We start from the raw sequence: 26461 nt of genomic DNA, 5'->3' as shown, positions 1-26461 counted from the left end.
CAACACCATCTAATCAACTAAACCATGGCACCAAGCACCCCATCAAGTCTTCTCCTAAACACCTCCAATGATGGCGACTCCACCACCTCCCTGGGCAGCCCATTCCAATGGGCAATCACTCTCTCTATAAAGAATTTCTTCCTAACATGCAGCCTAAACCTCCCCTGGTGCACCTTGAGATTGCGTCCTCTTGTTCTGGTGCTGGTTGCCTAGGAGAAGAGACCAGACCCTGCCTGCCTACAACCCCCCTTCAGGTAGTTGTAGACAGCCATAAGGATTCCCCTGAGCCTCTCCTCTTCTCCAGGCTTGCTCCAGGACTTGTAGGTCCTTTTGGAAAAGGACAAGCCTCAAGGGACTCAGCAGCGCATTGCCAGCCCCTGTTAAAGAGTAGAGAGATGATCTTAAAGAACTGATAGCTTGGGAAAATTAAAGAGAGAAAGGTGACAGACTCTCCAACATTGTGAGATCTGCCTGCTGTCACATAGGAACTGCATGAGGGTGAAGGAAACCTTCTCAAGCACCTTCACTGACATGCATCACTGGCCAAATCCGCCCTCTCTAAAGAGACTCTAGACGACTCCTCACATCACGCACTTCTAAATGGCACTAAGCAAGGAAACACCTATTTTTAGCCCTGAAAAATGCACTATTTCAAATATTCTTTCCATATTTGCAAGCAAGCAGATCAATTTGTTTCACAGGCCTTCTCCTGTCTCCATGCAGCTGCCAGAAGGATGATCTCAGGATCGAGCGTGCCAAGCAAGAGAGAATATTTGGAGGGGGAGGGGGAGCACCGTGAGTCTATGGAAGAGATTAGTTGAGCCCTCCAAATGTTGGTGTCAGCTGTATATGGTAGTTTTCAAACTTTAAACTGAACCTAACCAACTGTTTTTAAGTTGTTCAGTTAAACAAGACATTGGCTTTTGCATACAATCCCCTCAAAGGTATTTAAAAATAAATATATGCTCTGCATTACTTCTGATGTTGATCATTATTTGAAATTCAGACCAGACAATTATTCTACTGCTAAGATTTCAGATTTCTTTACAGTATCACAGTATCACAGTATCACTTAGGTTGGAAAGGACCTCGAGGATCATCGAGTCCAACCTATCAACACAGACCCCATGACTAGACCATGGCACCAAGTGCCACGTCCAATCTGCCCTTGAACGCCTCCAGGGACGGTGACTCCACCACCTCCCTGGGCAGCACATTCCAATGACGAATGACTCGCTCGGTGAAGAACTTCCTCCTCACCTCGAGTCTAAACCTCCCCTGATGCAGCTTGAGACTGTGTCCCCTTGTTCTGGTGCTGGTTGCCTGGGAGAAGAGGCCAACCCCTTCCTGGCTACAACCACCTTTCAGGTAGTTGTAGAGGGCAATGAGGTCACCCCTGAGCCTCCTCTTCTCCAGGCTAAACAATCCCAGCTCCCTCAGCCTCTCCTCATAGGGCTTGTGTTCAAGGCCTCTCCCCAGCCTTGTTGCCCTTCTCTGGACATGTTCAAGTGTTTCGATGTCCTTCTTAAACTGAGGGCCCAGAACTGGACACAGTACTCAAGGTGTGGCCTAACCAAAGCAGAGTCCAGGGGCACTATGACCTCCCTGCTGCTGCTGGCCACACTATTCCTAATGCAGGCCAGGATGCCATTGGCCCTCCTGGCCACCTGGGCACACTGCTGGCTCATATTCAGGCAGCTGTCGATCAGCACCCCCAGGTCCCTCTCTGTTTGGGAGCTCTCAGCCACTCTGACCCCAGCCTGTAGCTCTGCATGGGATTGCCGTAGCCAAAGTGCAGCACTCGGCACTTGGACTTGTTGAATGCCATCCCATTGGACTCTGCCCATCTGTCCAGTCGGTCGAGGTCCCTCTGCAGAGCCTTTCTACCCTCTAACTGACTAACATCTGCCCCTAACTTGGTGTCATCTGCAAACTTGCTGATGACTGACTCGACCCCTTCACAAGAGAACTGAAAATATGTGCTTCAGTTGAACACTGTGGGACTCTCCAGCCATATCGGCCATGTATGGAAGGAATATCAGGAAGTGTGGAAAACTTAAGTTTGCAAATTTCTGTGTGAAAACTACAATAATATTGTAGTCAAAACTTCACACTCAGTGCTAAAAAGACATGAGTTGGTTTTCTGGGTTTTGGGTGTTTTTTTGTTTTGATTTGGTTTGTTTGTTGATTGGTTGGGGTTTTTTAATGATTAGAAAAAAAATGTGCTGATTTTGCATACAGAACATATTATTAGAGCTTGAAATGGGGAAGTCTTAATGAGTGCATGCTACTCTGCTTTGCTGCAGCTGTGATTAGAATCACTACCAGGTAGCATTAAGATAATGAAGGGAAGCTGTTAGAAAGGTGGGTACCAGTGAGAAGACATGAGGTGAGGAGAGTCCCTTTATTGGGGTGTCCACCTTTTATTGGATGCAGGGGGGAACATTCTATCAAGGATGAGGAAAATGCTGAGCTACTTAATGCCTTCTTGACCTCAGCCTTTAGTAGTCAGATCTGTTATCCTTAGGGCATTGAGCCTCCTGTTAGGGATGGAGAGCAGCATCAACTCCCCATAATTCAGGAGCAAGCAGTTTACAACCTGTTATGCCATCCAGAAACTCACAAGTCTGTGGTGCCAGATGGGATTCATGCAAGAGGAGAGAGCTCATCCTGGCAGATCACCTTGCCAATTCACTCTCCATCATCTATCAGCACTTCTGGTTAACAAGGGAGGTGCTAGATGATTTGAGGCTTGCCAGGGTGACACTGATCTACAAAGAGCACCAAAAAGAGGAACTACAGGCCTGTCAAGCTTGACCTCAGTACCAGGGAAGAATATGGAGTGGTTCATCTTGGGTGTGCTCATATGGCAAGTGCAAGATAATGGTGGGATCAGATCCAGCCAGCATGGGTTCATAAAAGGCAGGTCCTACTTGACCAACCTGATTTTCTTCTATGACCTGATGACCTGCCTATTGGATGAGGGAAAAGCTGTGAATGTTGTCTACCTGGACTTCAGTAAAGCTTTTGACACCATCTCCCACAGCATCCTCCTCAAGAAACTTGCTGCCCGTGGCATACACAGATGTACTCTTGGCTGGATGGCCAGGCCCCTAGAACAGCTGTAAACAGAGTTCAATCCATTTGGTGGCCAGTCACTAGCAGTGATTACCAGGCCCCAGTATTGAGGGCAGTTTTATTTAATGTCTTTATCAATAATTTGGGTGAGGGGATCAAATACACCCTCAGCAAGTTTGCTAACAACATTAAATCGAGTGGGAGTGTTGATCTGCTCGAGTGTGGGAAGGCACTGTGGAGAGATATGGACAAGTTAGATCGATGGCTCATGCCAGTGGAATAACAAGACCAAGTCCTTCACTTTGGTCAGAACAGCCACAACCAACACTACAGGCTTGAGGAAGAGTGGCTGGAAAGCAGCCCAGTAGAAAAGGATCTGGGGTTGCTGTGGATGGGCAGCTGAACATGTGAGTCAGCAGTGTGCCCAAGTGGCCAGGAAGGTCAACAGCAGCCTGATCTGTATCAAGAACAGTGTGTTCCACAGGAGTAGGGCAGCAGTCGCTCACCTGTGCTCAGCCCTGGTGAGGCCACAGCTTGAGTACTGTTTTCAGTTCTGGGCATCACAGTATAGGAAAGACATTAAGGTCCTGGAGGCTGTCCAGAGAAGAGCAATGAGGCTGGTGAGGGGTTTGGAGTGCATATTGCATGAGAAGCAGCTGAAGGAACTGGGCTTTTTCACTCTGAACAAAAGGCTAGGAGGAGATCTTATTGCTCTCTACGGCTACCTGAAAGGAGGTTGTAGTGAGGTCAGTGTTGGTCTCTTCTCCCAAGTAACTAGTGATAGAAAGAGAGAAAATGGGCTTAAGTTGTGCCAGGGGAAGTTTAGACTGGATATTAGGAAAGCTTTCTTCACTGGAAGAATGGTGAGATGCTGGAACAGACTGCCCAGGGAGGCAGTGGAGTCATCATCCCTGAAGGTATTCAAGAACTGCGTAGATGTGGTGCTTCAGGATATTGTTTAGTGGCCATGGTAGCTTTTCCAACCTTAACAATGTTGTGATTCTATAAAGGTACAGATGATTATAGTTTGGGAGAACTCCAAGGGAGTTCAGTGGGAAGCAGAAGATGTCTGTTTCTTGACAGAATGCAGAAAGGTTGCAGCACTTGCTCCCACTCTTGAAGCTTAGAAACTTCTATAAAATGCCTTCTTAGCCAGTGAAGACAGCCACAGTGATCTGACAGAGATGGAGAATGTGTTGTAGTAAGCTTGAATGTGTGGCCCTTGGGTAGCATATGGTCTGAAGGAGAATTATAAGTTTCATCTTAATAGCAATATCTTCTAATTATCTGAGCTGGAAATCTAGAAAATGAGGAAAGCTTTTAGGTGAACATATGCCTTCAAAATATGCCAGGAGATTATTTTACAGTCATGACCAGATTTGTTACCTGTTCAGAAGAAAATAAAAGGAAAAATAAAAGGCAAATAAACCAGAAGTTGTATTACAGAATTAGAAACAAAAAAAGTCTCCTGGCACCACAAAGCATTTTCAGACACCATTCTCAGATGCAAGACTTCTGAGCAAGTTGCAAGAAAATTGTGCCCACTGCTTTTTAAAAAGATACTGTAACCTCTGAAAAGCTAATTTTCAGAGACATTCTGTATCATAAGCGCTTAGAGCACAGAAGTAAGCCTTAATCCCTCAGCACTCATGCTAAAACAGCAAGGCACAGACACATTACTTCATTCTGCTTGTTTATTATACTTTTATAATTTCTGCTATTGGACATGGAGAAGGTGCCTCAGGCTTTTCCATACTCTGCTGGGTTACACCCATCCTGGGGTTGGGTTGCAAGAGCCCTGCTTCCCCCAGGGGACAAAAGAAACCTGATCCAGGTGGATGTGGTTTCTCTCTCCTGGAAGGAGGGGTCTAAGCTGGTCTGTTCCACTCCCCTTTCCTGTCCAGCAAGACTACAAAGGGGAGGCCATTTCAGCCATCTTTTTACTTTTCTCCTGCCTTGCCTGTTGGAAAGGACCCACAGCTACTGCTGGCCTCCTGGTTCTGCCATGTGGTGGGGCCTGATCTCGCTGCCACACCCACGCTTCTCTAAAGGGGTGCAATCCACATACATCGAGGGAGATACAAGGCCATCCAAATTTGGTTTTGTATGTTCTCCTATTCATCCTTATTCCTTACCCTTGTAAACTCTCCCTGTCATTGCTACATATTTATATTGTTAAAAAAATGTGCTTCTCCTACTTCCAAGCCAACTCCAGATTATTTTTTGGTAGATTAAACTCCAGTTAAGGCTCAAACCACCACAAACACTTATGTGCTTATCTTGTTTCTGCTGTTCCTAGAGAAGACTTGAGTCCCTTTCAGACTAAGACTAAGGCTAGACATGACTAATAACAGGCAAGGCCTAGAATGTGGCAAAAAAACATCTCTGGGAATGTTACAAGAATACATTTTTTTCCCAACACGCTACTGCAGTGCTTACCCAGCCATAACTCATTGGAGTGTGAAGTCCCAGGTAGTGGTACCTAATGTAATCCTGTCTAGTATCACAAGCCCTATGAGGAGAGGCTGAGGGAGCTGGGGCTGCTTAGCCTGGAGAGGAGGAGACTCAGGGGTGACCTTATTGCTCTCTACAACTACCTGAAGGGGGGTTGTAGACAGGCAGAGGTTGGTATCTTCTCCCAGGCAGCCAGCACCAGAACAAGAGGACACAGTCTCAGGCTGCACCAGGGGAAGTTCAGGCTGGAGGTCAGGAGGAAGTTTTACACAGAGAGAGTGATTGCCCATTGGAATGGACTGCCCGGGGAGGTGGTGGAGTCGCCGTCACTGGAGGTGTTCAGGAGGAGACTTGACAGGGTGCTTGGTTGCATGGGTTAGTTGATTAGGTGGTGTTGGGTGATAGGTTGGACGCAATGATCTTGAAGGTCTCTTCCAACCTGGTTTATCCTATTCTATTCTATTCTATTCTATTCTATTCTATTCTATTCTATTCTATTCTATTCTATTCTATTCTATTCTATTCCTGGCTCAGTGCCTAGCATCAGATAAGGCAGGAGGGTGAGGAAGTCTTTGTGGGTTCCCAGGTGTAAGGAAAAAGTTAAGTGTTTATGGTAGAAGGTGGTGAAATTGTGTTTGGATTCCTGGCTTGGACAGACAAGACCTGGGACAAAAATAATGGCAAAAATGGGGAGGATGAGCCTGACATTCCATTTTAAGAAGGTAGGTTCTTTTTTCAAGTGGACTTTTTTTTCTCTCTGTTTTGTCTGGCAGGCTGAGAAATATACTATTCTCTCCAGATTAAAAGGTGAAGATAGACTTCAATGGAATTGAAAGAGGTATTTCATGCACTATGCTAATGATATCCCTGTTAATAGAACTATGCATTGTAGTGAAAAGTGTGACTTGCTGTGTATTCAGAGCAGTTCAACTTGGTAGTAGAACTTAATGTTCCACTATTAGAAAATCAGGTTATCCATCCTGGCAGTGCTTTTGGGATGAATAAAACAAACAGGCAGGCAGTGTGGCAAAAATGTTTTGTTCTTACGTTGAATTTTTTATTCATAAAGGAGCTATTCATAATGCTCAGCTTATATGCAAATGCTGAAATCATTTGCCTACAAAGTTGTGTTTGATAAAACCCCTCCATACAAAATACTATTCCCCTTCAGCATGCAAAAAGATGGAAAGTGTCATGGAAGAGTACTATGAAAACTTATATGTTTCTCACCTTTCCTTCACTGTAAAGTTTAGCACCTGCACATCACAGAAGACACTATCTGTCAAAGCCTTAAATGACATGTCCTAGCAAAGTCTTTAATGTAAACAATATGAACTTCTCATGTTTTCCTTAAAGAAACTGCTAGCTCCTCCTCCTCATTTAGCTGTGCAGTGCAGGGCTCTTTCTGTATCTCAGTATGAAAGGCACAGCAGCAAATGATGTAACAAAGCTGTTACAATAGAAATAGGAAATCTAGCTAGTGATGAAATACTACATTTCTTCAGGCTGGGAACCCTTCTGTCTTGCAGCATTTGAACAGACCCCAGATGCATAGCCACAGCACACTGAGCAGATCCCATCCATGGAGAGGTTCCCATTCAGTCCCATGTTATCAGAAAAAGGTATCTTTGAAAGAGGAGCACAGACGGCAAAACAGACAGTGATGGCATGACAGCCTGAGGCAACTGATGTATCTTTCCACTCTGGAAAGTAGAATGGTGCTTACAGTTCTCAAGTTGTATCATTCCTCTGCTGTCAGCAGATATCTGTGAAATGAAGACTGATTTAAATAGAAGATAAAACCAGCTGCTGATGTTAGTCTTTCTGTTAACTTTAGTGACAAACAGGTGTGCAAGATATCTGCTTATGAGGGGCTCTGTGACCATCCCCTCTCTCATCAAATCTGTGTTCTTTTAAAGCAGAAGAAAGGCTTACAAATGTCATACAAAAGAGATGTTATGACTACATTCAAATGCAGAAGGTTCAGAAGCATGAATGTGTAAAAATCCATTCTTATTTTCTCTTAAATATCTGCTTCAGCACATTGGATGTGTCTGCCCTGTGGCTGAAACAGGACAGTATACTAACAAAATATAACTACTGTCAGAGTCTGAAGGTATGATGTGATCAAGGCAGAGAGCCATGTGATACCACATTGATCCCCTGACCAAGGAAATTAAATGCTAATTAGCAGACTTAGTATGCAGCCTTGCCTTTTAGTGCTCCTGTGAGCTTGTTAAATAAGTAAATTAAGTTACCTGAAGGTAATAACTCATTTATGTTCCTCTATTCTTAGATTCCTTAACTGAGACTCTATTGCTTTGTTTGAAGTCATTTTTTTTCCTGATTTGTGACTGTACCAAGTACTTGCAGCTTGAAATTAAATGAATAGTGCAGTTTCTCTAAATAGAGGAGAGCTTCCTTCCCCTCAGGGGTACTGTAGAGATACAGTATTAATGTATCATATATACTTGTAATACTGTGATGAGTTCCAGACAATATTTTGTGAAGAAAATATTTGGGTTTTTTTCATCAGAGTGAGTTCTGAATATTGTACAGTGTATAAGATTTCACTGAAAAACAAGGGGGGAAAGTGGACAATGAAGAGGTACTTTCTTAAATTAATTCATCTGCTATATACTGAATGAGGTAGGATGACCATGAGAAATACCTAATGAAGATCTAAGGTTCATAGTGGACTCAGAGATAGCAAATTTCAGGGTCCAAAACCTCATTACTTTCTGTTTGTGCAATGTTAGTAACTGTTCTTTACTGTTCTAAGTATTAGAGCCCTGAGGGCACTTGGTCTATTTCACCTGTGGGCTTCATTCACCCTCACTGTTCATGAGCCTAGGCCCATTTAAGCTCTGTCCTGGGCTGTTAGCCCCATTAGCCTGACCTATGTTGTAGGTTTGCTTGTATCTAGCCTCTAGAAGGTCCATGGCTGTACCTGGCCACAGACTTTCTTTTGCTGTGCCTGAGATGTGGACCGACTACCTAGTTTGACTTCAGACTTTTTTGTTACCTGCCTTGAAACTGAGGGACTGGATCTGACTAAAACTAGCATCAAATGATTTGCCTTACACCCATGAAGGAATCCTTGTCTTACTTAAAACATGCTCATGTATTTTTGCTTTAATTTTGAAATCTGAGGAAAGCATAGTTTTCTTGGGACTTGAAAAAGTGCTACACATGAAAAGGCTGTGATCAAGTCATCTTTAGTGAGCTTGGTGACAAAATACTCTTCCTTGAGAGATACCTCTCAATGTTACCTCATTGCCCTCTACAACTACCTGAAGGGTGGTTGTAGCCAGGAAGGGGTTGGCCTCTTCTCCCAGGCAACCAACACCAGAACAAGAGGACACAGTCTCAAGCTGCACCAGGGGAGGTTTAGACTTGAGGTGAGGAGGAAGTTCTTCACCGAGCGAGTCATTCATCATTGGAACGGGTTGCTCAGGGAGGTGGTGGAGTCATCGACCCTGGCGGCGTTCAAGGGGAGATTGGACGTGGCACTTGGTGCCATGGTCTAGTCATGGGGTCTGTGTTGATAGGTTGGACTCGATGATCCTCGAGGTCCTTTCCAACCTAAGTGATACTGTGATACTGTGATACTGTGATACATCAGTTACATCTAGTTTTCTTATGGTACTCAGGAAGTTCCAGATTATATGTTTGAAGATAACCATAAGTCAGGGAGGAGAGTCCATTTACTTCTGTGGCTTTGAAGGAGATTCTGAATGCCATATGAAGCCAGTTATAGCGCAAGGCAAAAGAAAGACTTGACTTGGGAAACAAAATTAACTTAATTTAAATCCTCCAGAAATTTGCTAAATCAATCAGAGCAAGACAGTGATAAATACAACTGAGTCACACCTATTTCTCTTTTTGGCTTCAAATATCATTTATCTTCAACAGGTAATTTTATTTGTGAATGACATCTTTTGTTTCCTTTATTTTTTTGAATAATTTTACAGTTCTATGCACTGTGAGACAATATTTAAACAACTAATAGCACTAGTAACATAGAAAACTGTAAAAAGCTTCAGTACTTGATCAGACTTCTGAAAAGATTTTCACTGGCTTGGAACCAAACTAGCATGGGTTCAAAGAAACTAATTCCCAGTAGCCTGTTTCTCCTACAGCACTGCCAAGTTCCTTGTTGCCAGAAGAGAGTCACAACTGCTTTCCAACTTTTTGACCCCATAGAATAGATAAAGGGAGCCAGACCATATGTGTCCCTCACCAGTTACTGCATGTTGCAGCTCGTATTAGACATGGAAATAATAATTAGTGTAATAAACATTTAATATCAACATGTCCAGACTTCTCACCGTAGAAAATATCTAGATATCAGAGAGTATTTATTTTTTTCCTGATTTGCCTCTTGAAGGCTGTGCTGGCTGTGAGTTTGGTGGACTTATTTTTCTTCACAGTACTTAATATGGAGCTATTTTTTCATTTTGTGCTGGAAGCAGTGTTGATAACACAGGGATATTTTAGTTGCTGTTGAGCAGTGCAAGAACAGAGTCAAGGTCTTTTCTTCTCCTCACACCACCCTGCCAACAAGTAGGCTGGGAATGCATAAGAAGTTGGGTGGGAATACAGCTGGGTCAGCTGGCCTCCACTGACCAAAGGCACATTCCATACTATATGTTGTTATCCTCAGCCAGCATATAAACCTGGAGAAAGAAGAAGAAAGGGGATGATGTTTGGAGTGATAGCATTTGTCTTCCCAAGTAATGGTTACAGAGGTGGAGTCCTGCTTTCCTGGAGATGGCTGAACACCTGTCTGCTGATGACTAATGGTGAACTTTAGGAGAGAGGCAGGTGTGATACACCTTGGCTTTAGGTACTTCCTCCCACAGCATCCTTATTTGAAAACTGAGAATTAGTGTAATGGACAAGACTGTTAGATGGGCTTCAAATCATCTGGACTAACTCAGGCAGTTCAGTGCCCAGTGGGTGAAGATTTGTACTCATGAATATATTGTTCAACCTTTTCGTCAGGGACCTGGATGGTGTCAGAGACCATCTTCAGCACTTCTGTAGAGGACACTGACCTAGGTGTATGTTTATGACTGTCAGGATTTTCCAGATCCAGTAGCCCAGGAAAGAAGTGCTGCTGCAGCTCCATGTCTCCAGGGCCAACCAGAGGAAAGGCTGAGTGCATACTGGCCACAGACACATGCACGTGTGAAGAATACATATACACATATATGCACATCCAGCTGCACAGATTAGCACAGACAGACTCAGCCCACACACACAGACAGAAGCAAAGGCTTTGTTCCCTTCTCTGTCTGAGCAGTATTTGGCAAAGAGGCCGTGAGAATGACATGATCACTGCCTACACCACTTGAAAACTACAAAATCAAGGGGGAAAAAAACATTTCACCATTATGCTAGGCAACATAACAAACAGCAATAGCATTCTGCCTCTTGTGGGCTTCTCCAGGTGCACAACGCAGCACCAGAGCAGGTTGCCCATGGAGAGGTGGCCTATGCACATTTGGAGAGTTTTAAACTGTTGCTTGGCAAAAATCTAGCTGGTACAACCTGGTGGTGTTCCACTTGGTAGAAGGAGGCTGAGGAATAGAGTAGAGTAGAGTAGGAGTAGAGTAGAGTGGAGTAGAGTAGAGTAGAGTAGAGTAGAGTAGAGTAGAGTAGAGTAGAATGGAATGGAATGGAATGGAATAGAATAGAATAGAATAGAATAGAATAGAATAGAATAGAATAGAATAGAATAGAATAGAATAGACCAGACCAGACCAGGTTGGAAAAGACTTTCGAACTCATCAAATCCAACCTATCACCCAACACCATCTGATCAACCAAGCCATGGCACCAAGTGCCTCACCCAGACTCTTCCTAAACACCTCCAGTGATGGTGACTCCACCACCTCCGTGGGCAACCACACCTGCTTAATCTGATTTCTGTAAAGTGAAGCTGATTATGAAAATGAGAGTGCTTGCTAATGCAATTAGCATTTCAAAATATGTATGATTCTAATGATCAAACTTGACAAGATTATGTTTTAAAACATATATTCATCTTGAACTTTCTATATTCCCATAGTGTCTGCAAGGTATTTTTTCTGTTGGCATGTGAATTTTCTGTAGTATTCCTTCTCAGCGTTTTCTTTGAACCAAACCCACTTTGTTCTGTAGGGAGAAAAGAAAGAAGTATCAGTTTAATTTTTCTGCATACTCGGGTAGCAACTATAAAAATAGAAGGACCAAGTAAACCATATGAGGACATACACTTTGGTTTCAGCATTAAAATGATATATATGAAGGCAAAATAAATATCTCTGAGTGATCAGCTACTCAAAGTATTTCAAGAGAGAGGGGAATGATAATTAATCATGAGATGTGAAGCCAAATCTGTAGTTGTGTGCAAAAAAGCCTTGCATAATGAGGGGCAGAAAGGGAGGCATGATGAGAGGCAGGCAAGTTTAGCACTATGAGAAAAGGGAGGTATGTATGAGATATGCCAACAAAACCTACAGTGCAGCAGAAAGGAACCCATTCAATGAGAAGCGAAAAAGCAAGGAGAAAAAGAGAGAGAAAACTGTTTTCTGCAGAGATACAGAATGAAAAGTAATATATAAAAATGAGCATATGTATATATAAGTGAAAAGGGAAATCTTTAAAAGTCATGGGTGAGTAGAAAAAGGCACGATGAAAAGGAAAAATCACAATGAAATGCAAGTATGTAAGACAAGGAAAAAGGGAAATAAATGCAGAAAGAATCAGAGACTGACGTGGAACAAAAAAAAATTGTGAACAGGAGGCAATGCAGATAAAAAAGATACATAACGTTGTGTAAAAAAGGAAAGATAACAGCCTGAGGAGGAGAATATTCAAAGTAAGGTGACAGAAGTAGAAGAGGTAAAAATAAGAAGCTCTAGTGTGATGATACAAAAAAAAAAGTGCATGTGCTCTGAAAGTAAAAATGTGCAACGTTGTGGCAAGTGGGAAATAAGAGATGCAGGAATACATGCAAGGGGATGTGAATGCATGTGATAGGAAAACTGAAACAGGTGCTGAGCTACAGGGAAAAGAGTATGTGTTAGAGAGGAAAATATATTCTGAATTGTAAAAGTGAAATGCATTAATGAGAGGTGACAAGCTCTGGTGAGACCCCACGCAGAGTACTGTATCCAGTTCTGGAGCCCCTATTACAGGAAGGATCTGGACATACTGAAAGCGTCCAGGGAAGGGCCACAAGGATGATTAGAGGGCTGGAGCATCTCACCTATGAGGACAGACTGAGAGAGCTGGGGCTATTCAGTCTGGAGAAAGGAAGGCTCTGAGGAGACCCTTATTGTGGCCTTCCAGTACCTGAAGGGGGCCTGCAATGGAGCTGGTGAGGGACTCCTTAGGGTGTCAGGTGGTGATAAGACCAGGGGAAATTGAGCAAAACCAGAAGTGAGTAGATTCAGATTGGATGTTAGGAAGAAGTTCTTCCCCATGAGGGTGGTGAGACACTGGAACAGGTTGCCCAGGGAGGTGGTGGAAGCCCCATCCCTGAAGGTCTTTTAGGCCAGGCTGGATGTGGCTCTGAGCAACCTGATGTAGTGTGAGGTGTCCCTGCCCATGGTAGGGGGTTTGGAACTAGATGATCCTTGAGGTCCCTTCCAACCCTAACAATTCTATGATTCTATGATTTTATATGCAATTTAAATCCTAATCAATTGCAATAAATAAATCAATAATGCCAAAAGAAACCTATCATAAGAACATACATAACAAATAGAAACTCTGTAAAGTATATAGCAAGATGATAGACAAATGGATAATGAAATGAGGAAATATCACATCTGGTGCATATAAAGCTACTCAAAAACACAAGGAAGTACTCATAAGTGAGAAAATGCAACATAAGCAATGCACAAGGACTTGTAAAATGGAAATGTGCACTGGCATTTGTAAAGACAAATGGAGAACAAGACATGGCTAACAGCTGCATAATGAAATGCAAAACAGATACAAACATTAAAAGAGGAGACGCAAAAATCTAAAATGGGTAATGTTGTGTACCAAAGGAGGTACCTAAGTTAATTCTTTCAGCTGATTAATTCAGGAAATCTTGTAAGAAATATTTAAGCTTGGTGAGTGGCTAAAAGGAAAATTCATTCTGAAAAAAAGAAATCCATATGGAAGTGAAAAAGTAAAAATTAATAACTAGATAATTAAAAGCTTGAGAGTATTTAAAATCAGAAATGAGTCATGAGCTACAAAACGTGAATCAAGTTCTTTACTATGAGGGTGGTGGACCACTCTAACAGGTTGCCCAGGGAAGTGGTGAAGTCCACAGCCCTGGAGACATTCAGTCAGGGTTACTTATATTCTGAGCTACCTGATCTATCGGGGGATGTCCCTGCTTGCTGCATGGGGGCTGAACTAGATGACCTCTAGAGGTCCTGTGACCGTTTGAGGCTGTCCCTTTAAGAAAGGGGACATTGTGGCTGAATGTTTATAAACAAAAGACAGATCTAAACTAATTTCATTGGTAGATTGGTAGAAAGCACCTTTGAACTTGGAGTTCAGCAGAGACTTGTGGGCAGTCTTCTCTTGCACTGCTCCCCCTTCCTGTTGGCAGCTCGCAGCTTTCTGGGCTTTCGGCCAGACTGACATTGGGACTGACAACCGCAAGGCCTGACTAACTGCTTTTAATTAACAATTGCTCTTTTTCTCTCTTTCTAACCCTCTCTGGGGAAAAGGGGGGGAGAAGGGGGTACAGGGGTGGGGAACCCTCCTCAGCAGAGGAGGGAAATCTCATTTCTGTGCTACTTTGTTGTATATTTCTGTATATATTGTAAATACTGTAAATTCTGTATATATTTCCCTGCATCTCCTAAACTGCTTTGTAAATACAGCACACAATCCCCTTGCTAATCCGGCTGTGGTTTTTTTTCCCTTTCCATTTTCTTTCCCTTCACTTTATGGGGGGGGGGAGAAGGCGCAGCCTTCCCCTTCAACCCTCAACAGGTTCCCTTCCAATACAGTGCATGCTATGATTCTATGAAATAAATCAAGCTGCACAATTGTGTGCATTAGGGAAAGTGCAGGAACAGCTCCGAGAAAGAAAACACAGAAAAAGATGCACACTCTGAAAAGGAAACTTGGGAGGATCTGCAGGTATGAAAATGTGCACTAAGTGGCACCACCACTCTCAAGTCTCAAAGCCCACAAAAAAATGGAAGTTCATTATGCATTCTATAAATGAAAACTTGGCATGAGATAAAAAAGTGCAACCTACAATATGACACTATTCAAATTATTAATGAGATATTAAAAGAACATGTTTATTGAGGTGCAAAAGAAAGACAATTAATTCAGGTATAAAAAAAGCCCTACAGATTTCAAAAATCATAGTAAGATGCTAGTGGGAATATATTAAATTTGTCATGAGGCATATGAAGCTAACTGAAGAATGTGAGCAAAGAAAAATGTTTGGGTGCTGCAAATGAAAAGGGGTGAGGTGGGGAATTAGTACAAATATAAGTTATTTATTAATTTAGCTCAGCCACCCATGTAACTCTATGTAAAAGTTATGAAATATTATATAGGTTCTTATATTCGGTTGAGAATATCTTCAGGAGATAGGAATGGTTACAAATGGTTGGAGAAAAAGAGTGTTTGGAAAAGATAAATCCAAAAGCAGTGTGCTAGCCCTACTAACGAATAGGTATTTCCCAGAGGCACAGCAATATTCTGATTTACTCACAAAGCTACTTGCCAGTGTGGTAGTGAATTTCTCTGGTGTCTCTTAATTAGAAAATCCTCCTGTAACTGCAGCTGCTTGATCCACACATGTAAGGAGGACAAAACCCAAGAAGAGTATCTGCATCTTACCTAATTAAACACGCATACTGATTTGTTACCATAAAGAGTACCAGAAAGCATATCCCTGCTCAACCATGCCCAGGCTTGCCCTGGCACGGGGGTCTGCACCTGATACGTGGTTCAGCAGGGGAAGGGCCCATGTGCATCCACCAACCACAGCCTTGGGGAGGGGGGAGGTGCCTTCCCCCTTGCTCCCTTTCCCCACACTTCTCTGCTTTCCCTCCATTCCAGCATCACAGCAGAGGAAAGAGTTCCGGATGCATCGCCACCCTGGGGAAATCTAAAATCTCCTGCTCAGAATTCTATGCATAATATGCAATGGGCAGTAAAAATTAAATTGACTAATAAGTGATGATACATTAAATTACTAATTAGATCTAAAAGTACATAATGAGGCACTGAAGCAAAACCAAGCAGTGAAATAAAAATGAACATGAACAGCAGAAACCAGTGAAAATCTTCTTTGGAGACTTTCGAGGCCCATCTGGAGGTGTTCTTCTGTGACCTGAGCTAGATTGTACGGTCCTATTTTGGCAGGAGGCTTGGACTTGATGGTTTCTTTGGGTCCCTTCCAACCCCTGACATCCTGTGATCCTGTGAAAGGAGATGGGAAAGAAAATAAGGAAACATTCATATCGAAAAGCAGAATCAAAAAAGTTGGTAATGTCTACATCCAGTCCTTCTTTATTTGTTAACACAAGGTCCAGCAACACATTTCTCATTGGTTCTTCAATCACCTGCAACTGAAAGTTGACATCAGTGCACTGCAGGAACCTTTTGGAGAGTTTATTCTTGACTGTTAGATCTTTCCAACTAATATCAGAGTGACTGAAGTTGCCCACGAGCACCAGGGCACTTGATCTTGAGTCAACTTCCAATTCTGACTTGAAGGGCATTCACCCTGGCATGTTGGTGATGCTAGAGCAGAGTCCCATCTGCTGGGCAGAGTAATCTGAAAATTCTCACATGGTATCTCCAGAGTATTTCCTTGTTTTAAGATCTGACACCAGCAAGAAACGGTCTATCAGCTCTGTAAATGCCCATTAAGATGTAGGAAGCAATTGGATCATCCATCACTCTCATCTTTGTCAGAACCCATCAACATCATAGGTTTCCTCAAGTTAAGTTCTCTGATCATCTTTGTCTAAGTGTTGTCATACACAACCAGCTACTTTAGCTTAATTTTTATCTCATGTAATGCAGCCACTTCCAAAACAGATGTGGCAAAGCACAGTTTCCCCCAGTCTGAAAATAGTAAGTAAAAAAAGGAAAAAGAGAGAGAAATCTTTTCTTATAAATGTTTCTTTTAAAAGCTTGAGCAATTTTGCCAATGAAGGAGTTGCTACAGTCACTACATATGTAACAAGAAGGCTTTTTTGTTCTTGTTCTTAAGGCTGCCTCATTCAAAGGATAATCCTTTGGAAATGAGGACATTTAAAAGCGAAAAAAATTGTCTAAGGATGTGACCTTCACCGAGTATGGTCCATCCCTTTGCTGTTTCACATAGAAAGCAAGCAGCAACTGCTCAGTGAGCCACAGAGCGGATCTGTGCATACTTCAGAGCTGGGCTGAAAGGGCTTTGCCTGCTGATATTCCTCCTGACTGACAAAACAGAAAGCACCTCTGATTTCTGCAGTGCTTCCTCTGACAGCAAAGAGCATGAAGAGAGGCAGGCTCTTTTTCTGCTTGTTCTCCGTATGATAGGAATGGGAGCCCTAGAAACAGAAATAGGAACAGATTCTCAGCATCTCTCTGCAGACATGGGAATACCACCAGCAAAACATATGTCTCAGTTTTTGTAACTGCAAATTCATACACAAGCATCCCATTTAACAAAGGGATAGAGGACTGTGCTCTGGAGCTTCAGGCCCCCATTCTGCCGATGACTCATCTAAAGTAATTTAAAAGGCAAGCTGAATTCTTTTTAAACCTTTCCCACTAAATTCGAAGGCAACAAATCTAATTACACTTTATGCTTTAGAGCACTTAGAAGAACAGCGTGATTTGGAAACGGTTCTCTTCATGAAATGGCTTTGTAGAACACATTTGAAAGTGACTGCTTTCCTGAAAGGAAATGTATGAGTTCTTCTAATTATATAACTGGGGGGGGGGGGGGGGAAAGAGCCTATTTTTAGCCTGCAAATATCTGAAGAAACTATGAAAGGAGACAACAGCTTCACCCAGTATTCCTTTTTTAGGATGTTTTCTATTCTAGCTCTACATACAAATAACCAGTGAGAATGGCAGCACTTTCTTTCTGTTATTTATGTTACTCTTAAAAGAAAGGGGGGAAAAAAAGACAAAAAAAGACAAGAAAAGACAATATTTTAAGTTTCAGCTTGTCAGCCCTAATTATCCAACATTGTCACACTGAAGTTGAGAGCCCCTGCACACCATCACATGGAGTTCAGAGAATTGTGAATTATAAGGAGTGTCTCCAGGATTTCTTATATACAAACCTTACTTTGTCTTTATGCTGACAGGTAAATAACCTCCCTGTACTGAGTACAGCATCTGATTATCTGACAATGCAGCAGTAGAACGTGTATTTTTAGTTTCTTTTAATGTAATCTCACAGCAGGAAGCTGGAAAAAACAAGCATCTGCCTGCACCTGAGCTCATTTCAAATAAGATTTAGAGACTAAAACAGTTTCTACCCTCACTGCTTACAGGTGGGATCATCATCAGAACTGAATCCAGAGGTCTCTGCTCAGTTTTCTGAAGTGGGTGTGGGTAGAGTGTCCACTGCAGCTTTTATTTAACACTCTTCAGAGTCAGTCAGTCAGCCCCCACCCACTGACCCATCTGTTGATGGTATCAGGCAGAAAATGATAGTCTGCATGTCTTTTCTAACTACAGGAGAAGGTATGGCATATAGGTATTAAGAATTTGATCTGAACACTTGTCATACAGGTGTCTGCATCTCTGAAAGCAGTATCTGTTATTGTTCTTCTTGTGATTTGTACTAGTGAGGAAGCCTAGGTCTCAGCTGTTTCCTGAGACGGCTGCAGTGGACAGCTCAGATACAGATGCAGTCTGAATAGCCCCTATAGAAGCTGTCAGTCGTGCCCCTGCATCCTGATCTTCCAGCTGCCTCTCTTCTTACTATCACAAGTGCACTCTAATCTGTGCACTTGAACTCTCATTTAAACTGCAATCCATCAAGACTTCTGCCCCTGAGGACCAAATTTCTTCCTCTGATCCTACTACCTTATTCTTTTGTAGCCAGTAGGACAGAAAGTGGAATAATGAGAGGTTTCCTTTGCAGGTCAGTGGAATTATCTTTTCATGGTAAATGTGCTGGGATTTGTTGTGAAGGTTTCTCAGTGTACGAAAGGTCTTCCCACAGAGCAATTGACTTGGATAAAGGAAAGCTATTTCTCCACTACTGAATATAGACTTAGTTAAATGAATTTTTGCTCTATAATTGACTTTCTTCCCTCAGTCACTGCTTGGGTTCCTCTGGATTGGATGCAGAGGATGACAGAATTTGCATGCAGTGGGGACCAGACCTCTGGACTACCCCAAGCATGTGATCTGACAGCATGGTGGCACTGGGAGCACAAGGGAATTCTGGAGATGGTGCTCATTCAAGGTAGGACATGGAGTGTGGCTGGAGAGTCCCAACACTTTTGTAGTGCCCTCTCAGTTCAGGAACGTTCTCCAGCACACCCCTGGGTGTGTGGTCAGATTTGCTTCAGGGAGGTGGCAGAAGCACACTGTGAGCACTAGTGGCAGTACTGACAGAAGCAGTCTGCATCAGTTAAAAGTTCAGTCCTCACTTGTCTCTAAGATTTTCTTCTTTTTTAATAGGACATTGAACATCACACTGCTGCAGGCCAGTGTGAAATTGCACCTCTTTTTTATTTTAATGTAAATCCCCTGTGAATACAATTTTCCAACAGCCATAAGCTGCACTTGCTTCATAGGCCATCTCATTGCAGGGTGCTCTCTCTCCTGTGCTTTGTGCTTGCTGCTTCCAGACAACTCCATCTTCAAACCACCATCATAGATCGATACCCTAAGAAGCAGAGCTTGGGTTTTGTTGGTAATTAGCCTTAATAATTGCTTATTTTTGTTTCGTAGGTTGCACACAGTTTAGGGCAAATGTAGTGGACATAATCAGAAGACTATTGTTCATAAGATCATAAGATCATAAGATCAGTCAGGGTTGGAAGGGACCACAAGGATCATCTAGTTCCAACCCCCCTGCCATGGGCAGGGACACCTCACACTAGATCAGCCTGGCCAGAGCCTCATCCAGCCTGCCTTAATCACCTCCAGGGATGGGGCCTCAACCACCTCCCTGGACAACCCATTCCAGGGTTTCACCACTCTCATGGTGAAGAACTTCTTCCTCACATCCAGCCTGAATCTCCCCACCTCCAGCTTCATTCCATTCCCCCTAGTCCTATCACTGCCTGAGATCCTGACAGTTGTTCATCCAGACAGTAGTGAACCACAGAATGGTTGAGCAGACACAAGCCTGTGTTGTGACAAACAGGCATAGGCAAGGTTAAAAAGACAGGTCCAAGCTCAAGCCAGGAAAGCCAAGCAACACTCCAAAGACTTGAGCTGCTGTTGCTAAAAAGATGTAAGAATTTTGAGGAGCCCTTGCAAACCACAGAGGAAGGAGATCACGGTGCTTGAATGTCACATTTTCTGTGAGAAAGGGTGGTGAAAAGGGCAAGATTAATCACTGTGCCACTCCATACTGATAAATCTTTCAGTAAACTACACTGCTCTGTAGTTCATGTCCACTTAACTGGTTTATGTTTCTTCAACCTGACATTGTGACACTCTTGCATGCAGATGACTATTAGAGAAAAAGAGCTATTCCACGCTATCTATGCAGTGCCATATTTACGTGGCCAAAAAGGCAAATACTCTAATCTATCACACATTACAAAATAGAAGATAGAAAGCGGGCATCTAACTTCTTGGGTGACTGACAAGCTTTTGAATTTAAGGGGTGCTTTTCCCACAGCTGTGCCAAATGTTACCATGGAAATGACTGAAACTCTCTGGCAAGGGCCAACTCCGGGCACTTGAGTTACACAACATAACAAAGCATGGACCACCTGAAGAGAGCAGGTGTTAATGTGTGCTCTCTGCAGGCACACAAGTGGCCCTGTGTGACAAAGCCAGGTGGAACTCATGCAGTTCTTGGCTGGGAGCAAATGCTGCTGATCCTCAGAGGTGTGCTTCTGGGCAATGGGTTGTATGCCTTTTGTATGATGCAGCAGCCACTATGGTTACTATGATTTTACTAATCTTCATCACCGTTAAGAAAGCAATTCTGTCTTGAACATCGCAGAGTTGTTCTTGAGAGCTTCAACACCCTGACAGCATACTTTGAACTGGTGAAAGAAAGCACTTCTGCTCCCAGTGGGAAACAGCCAGATGACATGTATGGCTACCTCCTTTCTCTGACACTTGCTGTGTCTTCCTGTGCTTTGTTGAGGTGTAACCCTGGAACATAAGTACTAACACTTTTGTGGGTTGTTTTGTCCATGCCTAGAGCTGAATAACCTCTTAGGTGCCTTCAAATTCCACTGGCTTTATCATAATGCAGACTCCAAGATTTTTGTGAACTGCTCAGTGGACATGAACGCTCCCAACATGGTGACTATTTAGGTGACTTGATTATATCTTGGATTACAGCATAAATTCAGACAGTAATGCACCCCAAAATATCATGATAATGCAGGAACAAGAAATGTGTGACAGAAACAAGGCTACTTCAAGAGATGCAGAGATGCTCTGTGACAAGAGGGTACTCAAGAATGTTATGGCCTTTTGGATCAGTGGTCACTGCTAGGAACATCCTTTTTCTGCTATTCTGACAAGGCAAAGCAACTGTGGAAAAGGTTATTTTGTAAAAAGTCTTGAAGAATGCCAGCTGATTGCTTTTTGCTGCTCCTGAGAGCATCATGTTCAGTTATTGTTGTCGGTAATTGTTGGATCAGAACTACGATTTTAAATCAGATCTGTGGAAGACTTAGCCAAAGTGACTGTCCATATGAGGAGAAGCTGAGAGAGCTGGGATTATTCAGCCAGGAAAGGAGTGGTCTTAGAGGTATCATTGTTACATATTGTTACATATACATATATGCATATAAGAATAGAGTAAGAATAGAATAAGAATAGAATAAGAATAGAATAAACCAAACCAGGTTGGAAGAGACCTTCAAGATCATCGTGTCCAACCCATCAACCAATCCAACCCACCCAAACAGCTAACCCATGGCACCAAGCACCCCATCAAGTCTCCTCCTGAACACCTTCAATGACGGCGACTCCACCGCTTCCCCAGGCAGCCCATTCCAATGGGCAATCACTCTTTCTGTATAGAACTTCTTCCTAACATCCAACCTGAACCTCCCCTGGCGCAGCCTGAGACTGTGTCCTCTTGTTCTGGTGCTGGGTGCCTGGGAGAAGAGACCATCATCAGCCTGTCTAATACCTCCCTTCAGGTAGTTGTAGAGAGTGATAAGGTCACCCCTGAGTCTCCTCTTCTCCAGGCTGAGCAACCCCAGCTCCCTCAGCCTCTCCTCATAGGGCTTGTTTTCCAAACCCCTCACCAACTTTGTTGCTCTTCTCTGGACTCGTTCCAGCAAGTCAACATCCTTCCTATATATATCTTATCAGTATATATACATACCTGATGGGAAGGTGTAAAGAAGATGAGGCCAGGCTCTTCTTAGTGTTATTCCATGACAATGAACACTTATTGAAATACATGGAAAGATCTGCACTTTCCCCCTCAACTCAAAATGCAGGGTGCTGTTTAAGAACCCCTGAGGTAAGCTCCAGATTGGGTTCTTAGCCAGGCAGGTGTATGCTGTTAAGGCCCACTGTTTTGTGTTTTTTTCAGAAGCATGTGGGTGCCTGATTGACAGTTTAGATGCCTCCTGAGGCTTTTCAGATAAGAACTAATTTGTTTGTTTCTTTTTTTGTGAGTGCAACTGGCCATTAACATACTGAAAACCTCTGCTAATATTCAGCACTAAATGTTGTAAGGAGGATCCTAGGAAGGATTCAGAACAACATCCCGCCTTGCCATCAGCACAGGTTTAGAAGCACGATGACCCATTGTGTGGTGTTTGACCCTGGCTGGGGCCAAATGTCCACCAAAGCTTCTCTATCACTCCCCTTCTTAGATGGACAGGGGAGAAGCAAAATATAACAAAAGCCAGAAGCAATTTAATAGTAATGATAAGCACAAGCAGCAGCCCACACAGAAGCGAAAGCAAAACGATGTTATTCTCCACTTCCCCTCAGCATGATGATGGTCAGTCTTGGGAAGAAGGGCTCTCTATACATAGTGGTTCTTCTGGACAACAAACACCATGGACAAATCCCCACACTTCCTTCTTTCACTTCATTCTTATATCTGAGCTGACATCATATGGCACGGAATACCCCTTTGGCCAGCTTGGGTCAGCTGGCTCAGCTGTGTCCACTCCGAGCATCTTGCCCACCCCTCAGTGTACTCTCAGGGTGGGGAAATGTTGGAAAAACACAGCCTGGATGCTTGCTCATCAGCAGCCAAAACACTGATAGTATTACAGTACTGCAAAACACAGCACTAGAAGGATACTTCGAGGAGAGTTAACTCCAGCTCAGCTAAATCAAATTCACACTGGTGTACTCAGGACTATGCCATCAGTCATTCCATGCATGCCTAAAGATGTTTCTCTGGCACAGGGGGTTACTGAAAAAAAAAACACAAAAACACAACTGTCTCTTCACAATTAGTCTAGAGGCACATTTCTCCTCTGGTTCAATTCTATCATATTCTAAATATGCTGTCCATGATCCAATTAACAGTGGTGGCCAAAGCCCCTGCAAAGTATATTTCTGCTTTCATGCTTTCTGTTTTAACCAAGGAATAGTGATCAGCACATTGCTGATCTGGAGACAAGTTGAAGGCACACAGGTTATAACCAGGGCTGAACTCCTCCCTGTTGGCCGACAGCATGTATGTTCTTTCATACAGCTGCCGATCCTCCATATGCAGCGGAGGTTTTCCTCTCACAAAACAGCCTTCCCTAACATCAAGCTACTGTGGTTTCACTAAGGTTTGTTCTACAGCCACAACATTTATACCTCCATGTTTAAAGCTGATAGCATTCTAAATAGAATTGCTGTTAAAGGCACCATTATCTATCAACACAATAACAAACTCCAGCAGCTGTCCCAGAAACAAATGTTCCTGGTTGTAGGCATGGCTGCCTGCCTGTTGTGTTGAATGCTTTCATGCCCATGCAGTCAGCTAGATATTTAGCAATGGTCATGTGCAAAGACTCGATGTGTCCCAAATGTATCCTGCATGCCACCCACACTCTTTTCACAAAGAGCAACCCACAGGTAGTAAGTGGCTTGCAGGCCTTGGTTGCCAGTGAGCTCATCAAACAAATGCTGTCTTTGCTGCTCTTCAGCCTGATTTTTAAACCCATTCAGTTCTACAAAAGCTTTTCTTAAAAGAACAGATCATGGCAGAGTGCCTAGTCCTCCTACTCTGGGCCATCAAAGTTGAGTGTTGTCTTGACTGCTATTTTCTGCTTCCTGCTGCCCAGCCATGTCTTTGCAGAACAGCCCCATGGAGAAATGTGTGGACAGAGTCACTGCTGTAACTGGGGAGTGACAAAATTAGTGTACAGGAAGGGTAGCTGTTGCTCTGGTGTGGAAATCAGTCCCTCAACATGAAAGATGGAAAACAGAGGCTGGCAAGACCCACAACTTCAGTGATGCTGAGGTTGGACCCCCTCCACCTACCACATATTTCTGCCCTAAATGCAGACAAACCCTTTCTGTTATGCTAGAGTTAACACAAAATTATTTTAATTCAATGAATTTAGAAGCTGAAAGTTGTATTCTACTTCCCTTGTACTTCAAGCTTGCTTCTTTTTAGAAGAGGTTGTATCTTCTCATCTGTGAAATCTTTTCAATGAGACTCCAGACTGGAGGTTGGAGGTAACTTTTTGCAGCTCAGTCCCAGCTGCTTGCAAACTGAAGTGCTAATTTCCCATTGTCTAGATCTGCACAGACAGAAGCTGGATCATGACAGAAACAACTGTTGCTTCTGACTTAATTTCCCAGGCATGCTTATCACCCACAGGGAAGCTTAGGGTTAAATGTAGCAAAGCTGATATTTGCCTTACTTTGGGGAAGTATAAACAAATCCACTGTGATTTATTACTGCTGACAAACTAAATGAAATAGATCAGGAATTTCCATTGATGAGGTACTTAGAAAGTGCAGGAGCAGTGCACCAATGTGTGAATAATAAAAACGATCTATCAAGATAGACTGCATGATGCACAAACAGTTTGTTACTCACTACAGCTTTAAAAATCCAAGTTTTATTTTTAACACATTTTTGCAGAGCAAAATACACAAAAAATCTGCAAAGAGATTAGGAAATTTCTTTTCACTGTGAGGGTGATGGAACACTGGAACAGGCTGGACAGGGGGGGTTGTGGAGTTTCCTTATCCAGAGATATGCAAAACTTGCCTGGATGCATTCCTGTGTGATCTGGTATAGGTGATCCTGCTCTGACAGGGGAGTTGGACTAAATGATCTTTTGAGGTCCCTTCCAGCCCCTAACATTCTGTGATTCTGTGATTAGTCTTTTAGTGGATTATTATCATTTACATTTTTGTTTGGATTGAGTTGCTGGACCATGTTCACAGAAGGGCAACAAAGCTGGTGAGAGGTCTCAAGCACAAGCCCTATGAGGAGAGGCCAAGGGAGCTGGGGTTGCTTAGCCTGGAGAAGAGGAGGCTCAGAGGAGACCTTATTGCTTTCTACAACTACCCAAAGGGAGGTTGTAGCCAGGTGGAGGTTGGGCTCTTCTCCCAGACAACCAGCACCAGAACAAGAGGACACAGTCTCAAGCTGTGCCAGTGGAGGTTTAGGCTGGATGTTAGGAAGAAATTCCTCACAGAGTGATTGCCCATTGGAATGGGCTGCCCAGGGAGGTGGTGGAGTCACCATCACTGGAGGTATTTAAGAAGAGACTGGATGGGGTGCCTGGTGCCATGGTTTAGCTGATTAGATAGTGTTGGGTGACAGGTTGGATTTGATGATCTCAAAGGTCTTTTTCAACCTGGTTAATTCTATTCTATTCTAATTCTATTCTGTTGAGCAATTCCATTCTTATATTTACTTTTACTTTACTTTTTCACAAGTTTGCTAGCAGGATGACATTGAACAATTTCTCTCCTACTATATTACTGTCAATATACTGGGAGTACTTCCTTCAGGTATTTCAGGTCTGTTCACATTTTTTGTTTCCGTTATCCTCCTCTGTTTCCAGTGTATAGATATATCATAGTATCATAGTATCATTCAGGGTTGGAAGGGACCACAAGGATCATCTAGTTCCAACCCCCCTGCCATGGGCAGGGACACCCCACACTAGATCAGCCTGGCCAGAGCCTCATCCAGCCTGGCCTTAAACACCTCCACGGACGGGGCCTCGACCACCTCCCTGGACAACCCATTCCAGGGCTTCACCACTCTCATGGGGAAGAACCTCCTCCTCACATCCAGCCTGAATCTCCCCACCTCCAGCTTCATTCCATTCCCCCTAGTCCTATCACTACCTGAGATCCTGAGAAATCCTTCCCCAGCCTTCCTGTAGGCCCCCTTCAGATACTGGAAAGCCACAATTAGGTCACCTGGGAGCCTTCTCTTCTGCAGACTGAACAGCCCCAACTCCTTCAGTCTGTCCTCACAGGAGAGGTGCTCCAGCCCTCTGATCATCCTTGTGGCCCTTCTCTGGACACGTTCCAGCACATGACTTGAAGTATCTGTAAGCCCTGGATGGTGCTTTCCAAAATTATTTTTCGTGGTTTATTTGGTTCTTCATCTTCCCTAACTGCCTGTGTCCAAAATCATCACAATGTGGAACAGCCTTGGAAACACACTCCAACTCTACGCCAAGTAAATTTGGCAACTTTCACCCTTTTAAACATCTATTCTTACTTTGGGCTTGGTTGTATCCCTGATTTCCTGTCTTTGATCCCTTTTATTTCTTTTTTCCACCTATTTTACCCCTTCCCACTC

The 26461-nt window shown here is 43.2% G+C and overlaps 1 long non-coding RNA gene across 1 annotated transcript; it reads right to left on the bottom strand.

Annotated features, from left to right (window-relative positions):
• Positions 1-11406: 11406 nt before the first annotated feature.
• Positions 11407-17080, bottom strand: LOC137445766 (uncharacterized). The gene is made up of 3 exons (XR_010988486.1): positions 17006-17080; positions 15833-15978; positions 11407-11694 (listed from the first exon to the last, which is right to left on the bottom strand). It is a non-coding gene; the product is annotated as an uncharacterized lncRNA (long non-coding RNA).
• Positions 17081-26461: the final 9381 nt, after the last annotated feature.

This window comes from Melanerpes formicivorus, unplaced genomic scaffold (genome assembly GCF_026170545.1).
Source record: "Melanerpes formicivorus ecotype bairdi unplaced genomic scaffold, bMelFor1.0.p_v2 SCAF_15, whole genome shotgun sequence".
NCBI lineage: Eukaryota > Metazoa > Chordata > Aves > Piciformes > Picidae > Melanerpes > Melanerpes formicivorus.
This window is presented reverse-complemented; position numbering and strand designations above follow the sequence as displayed.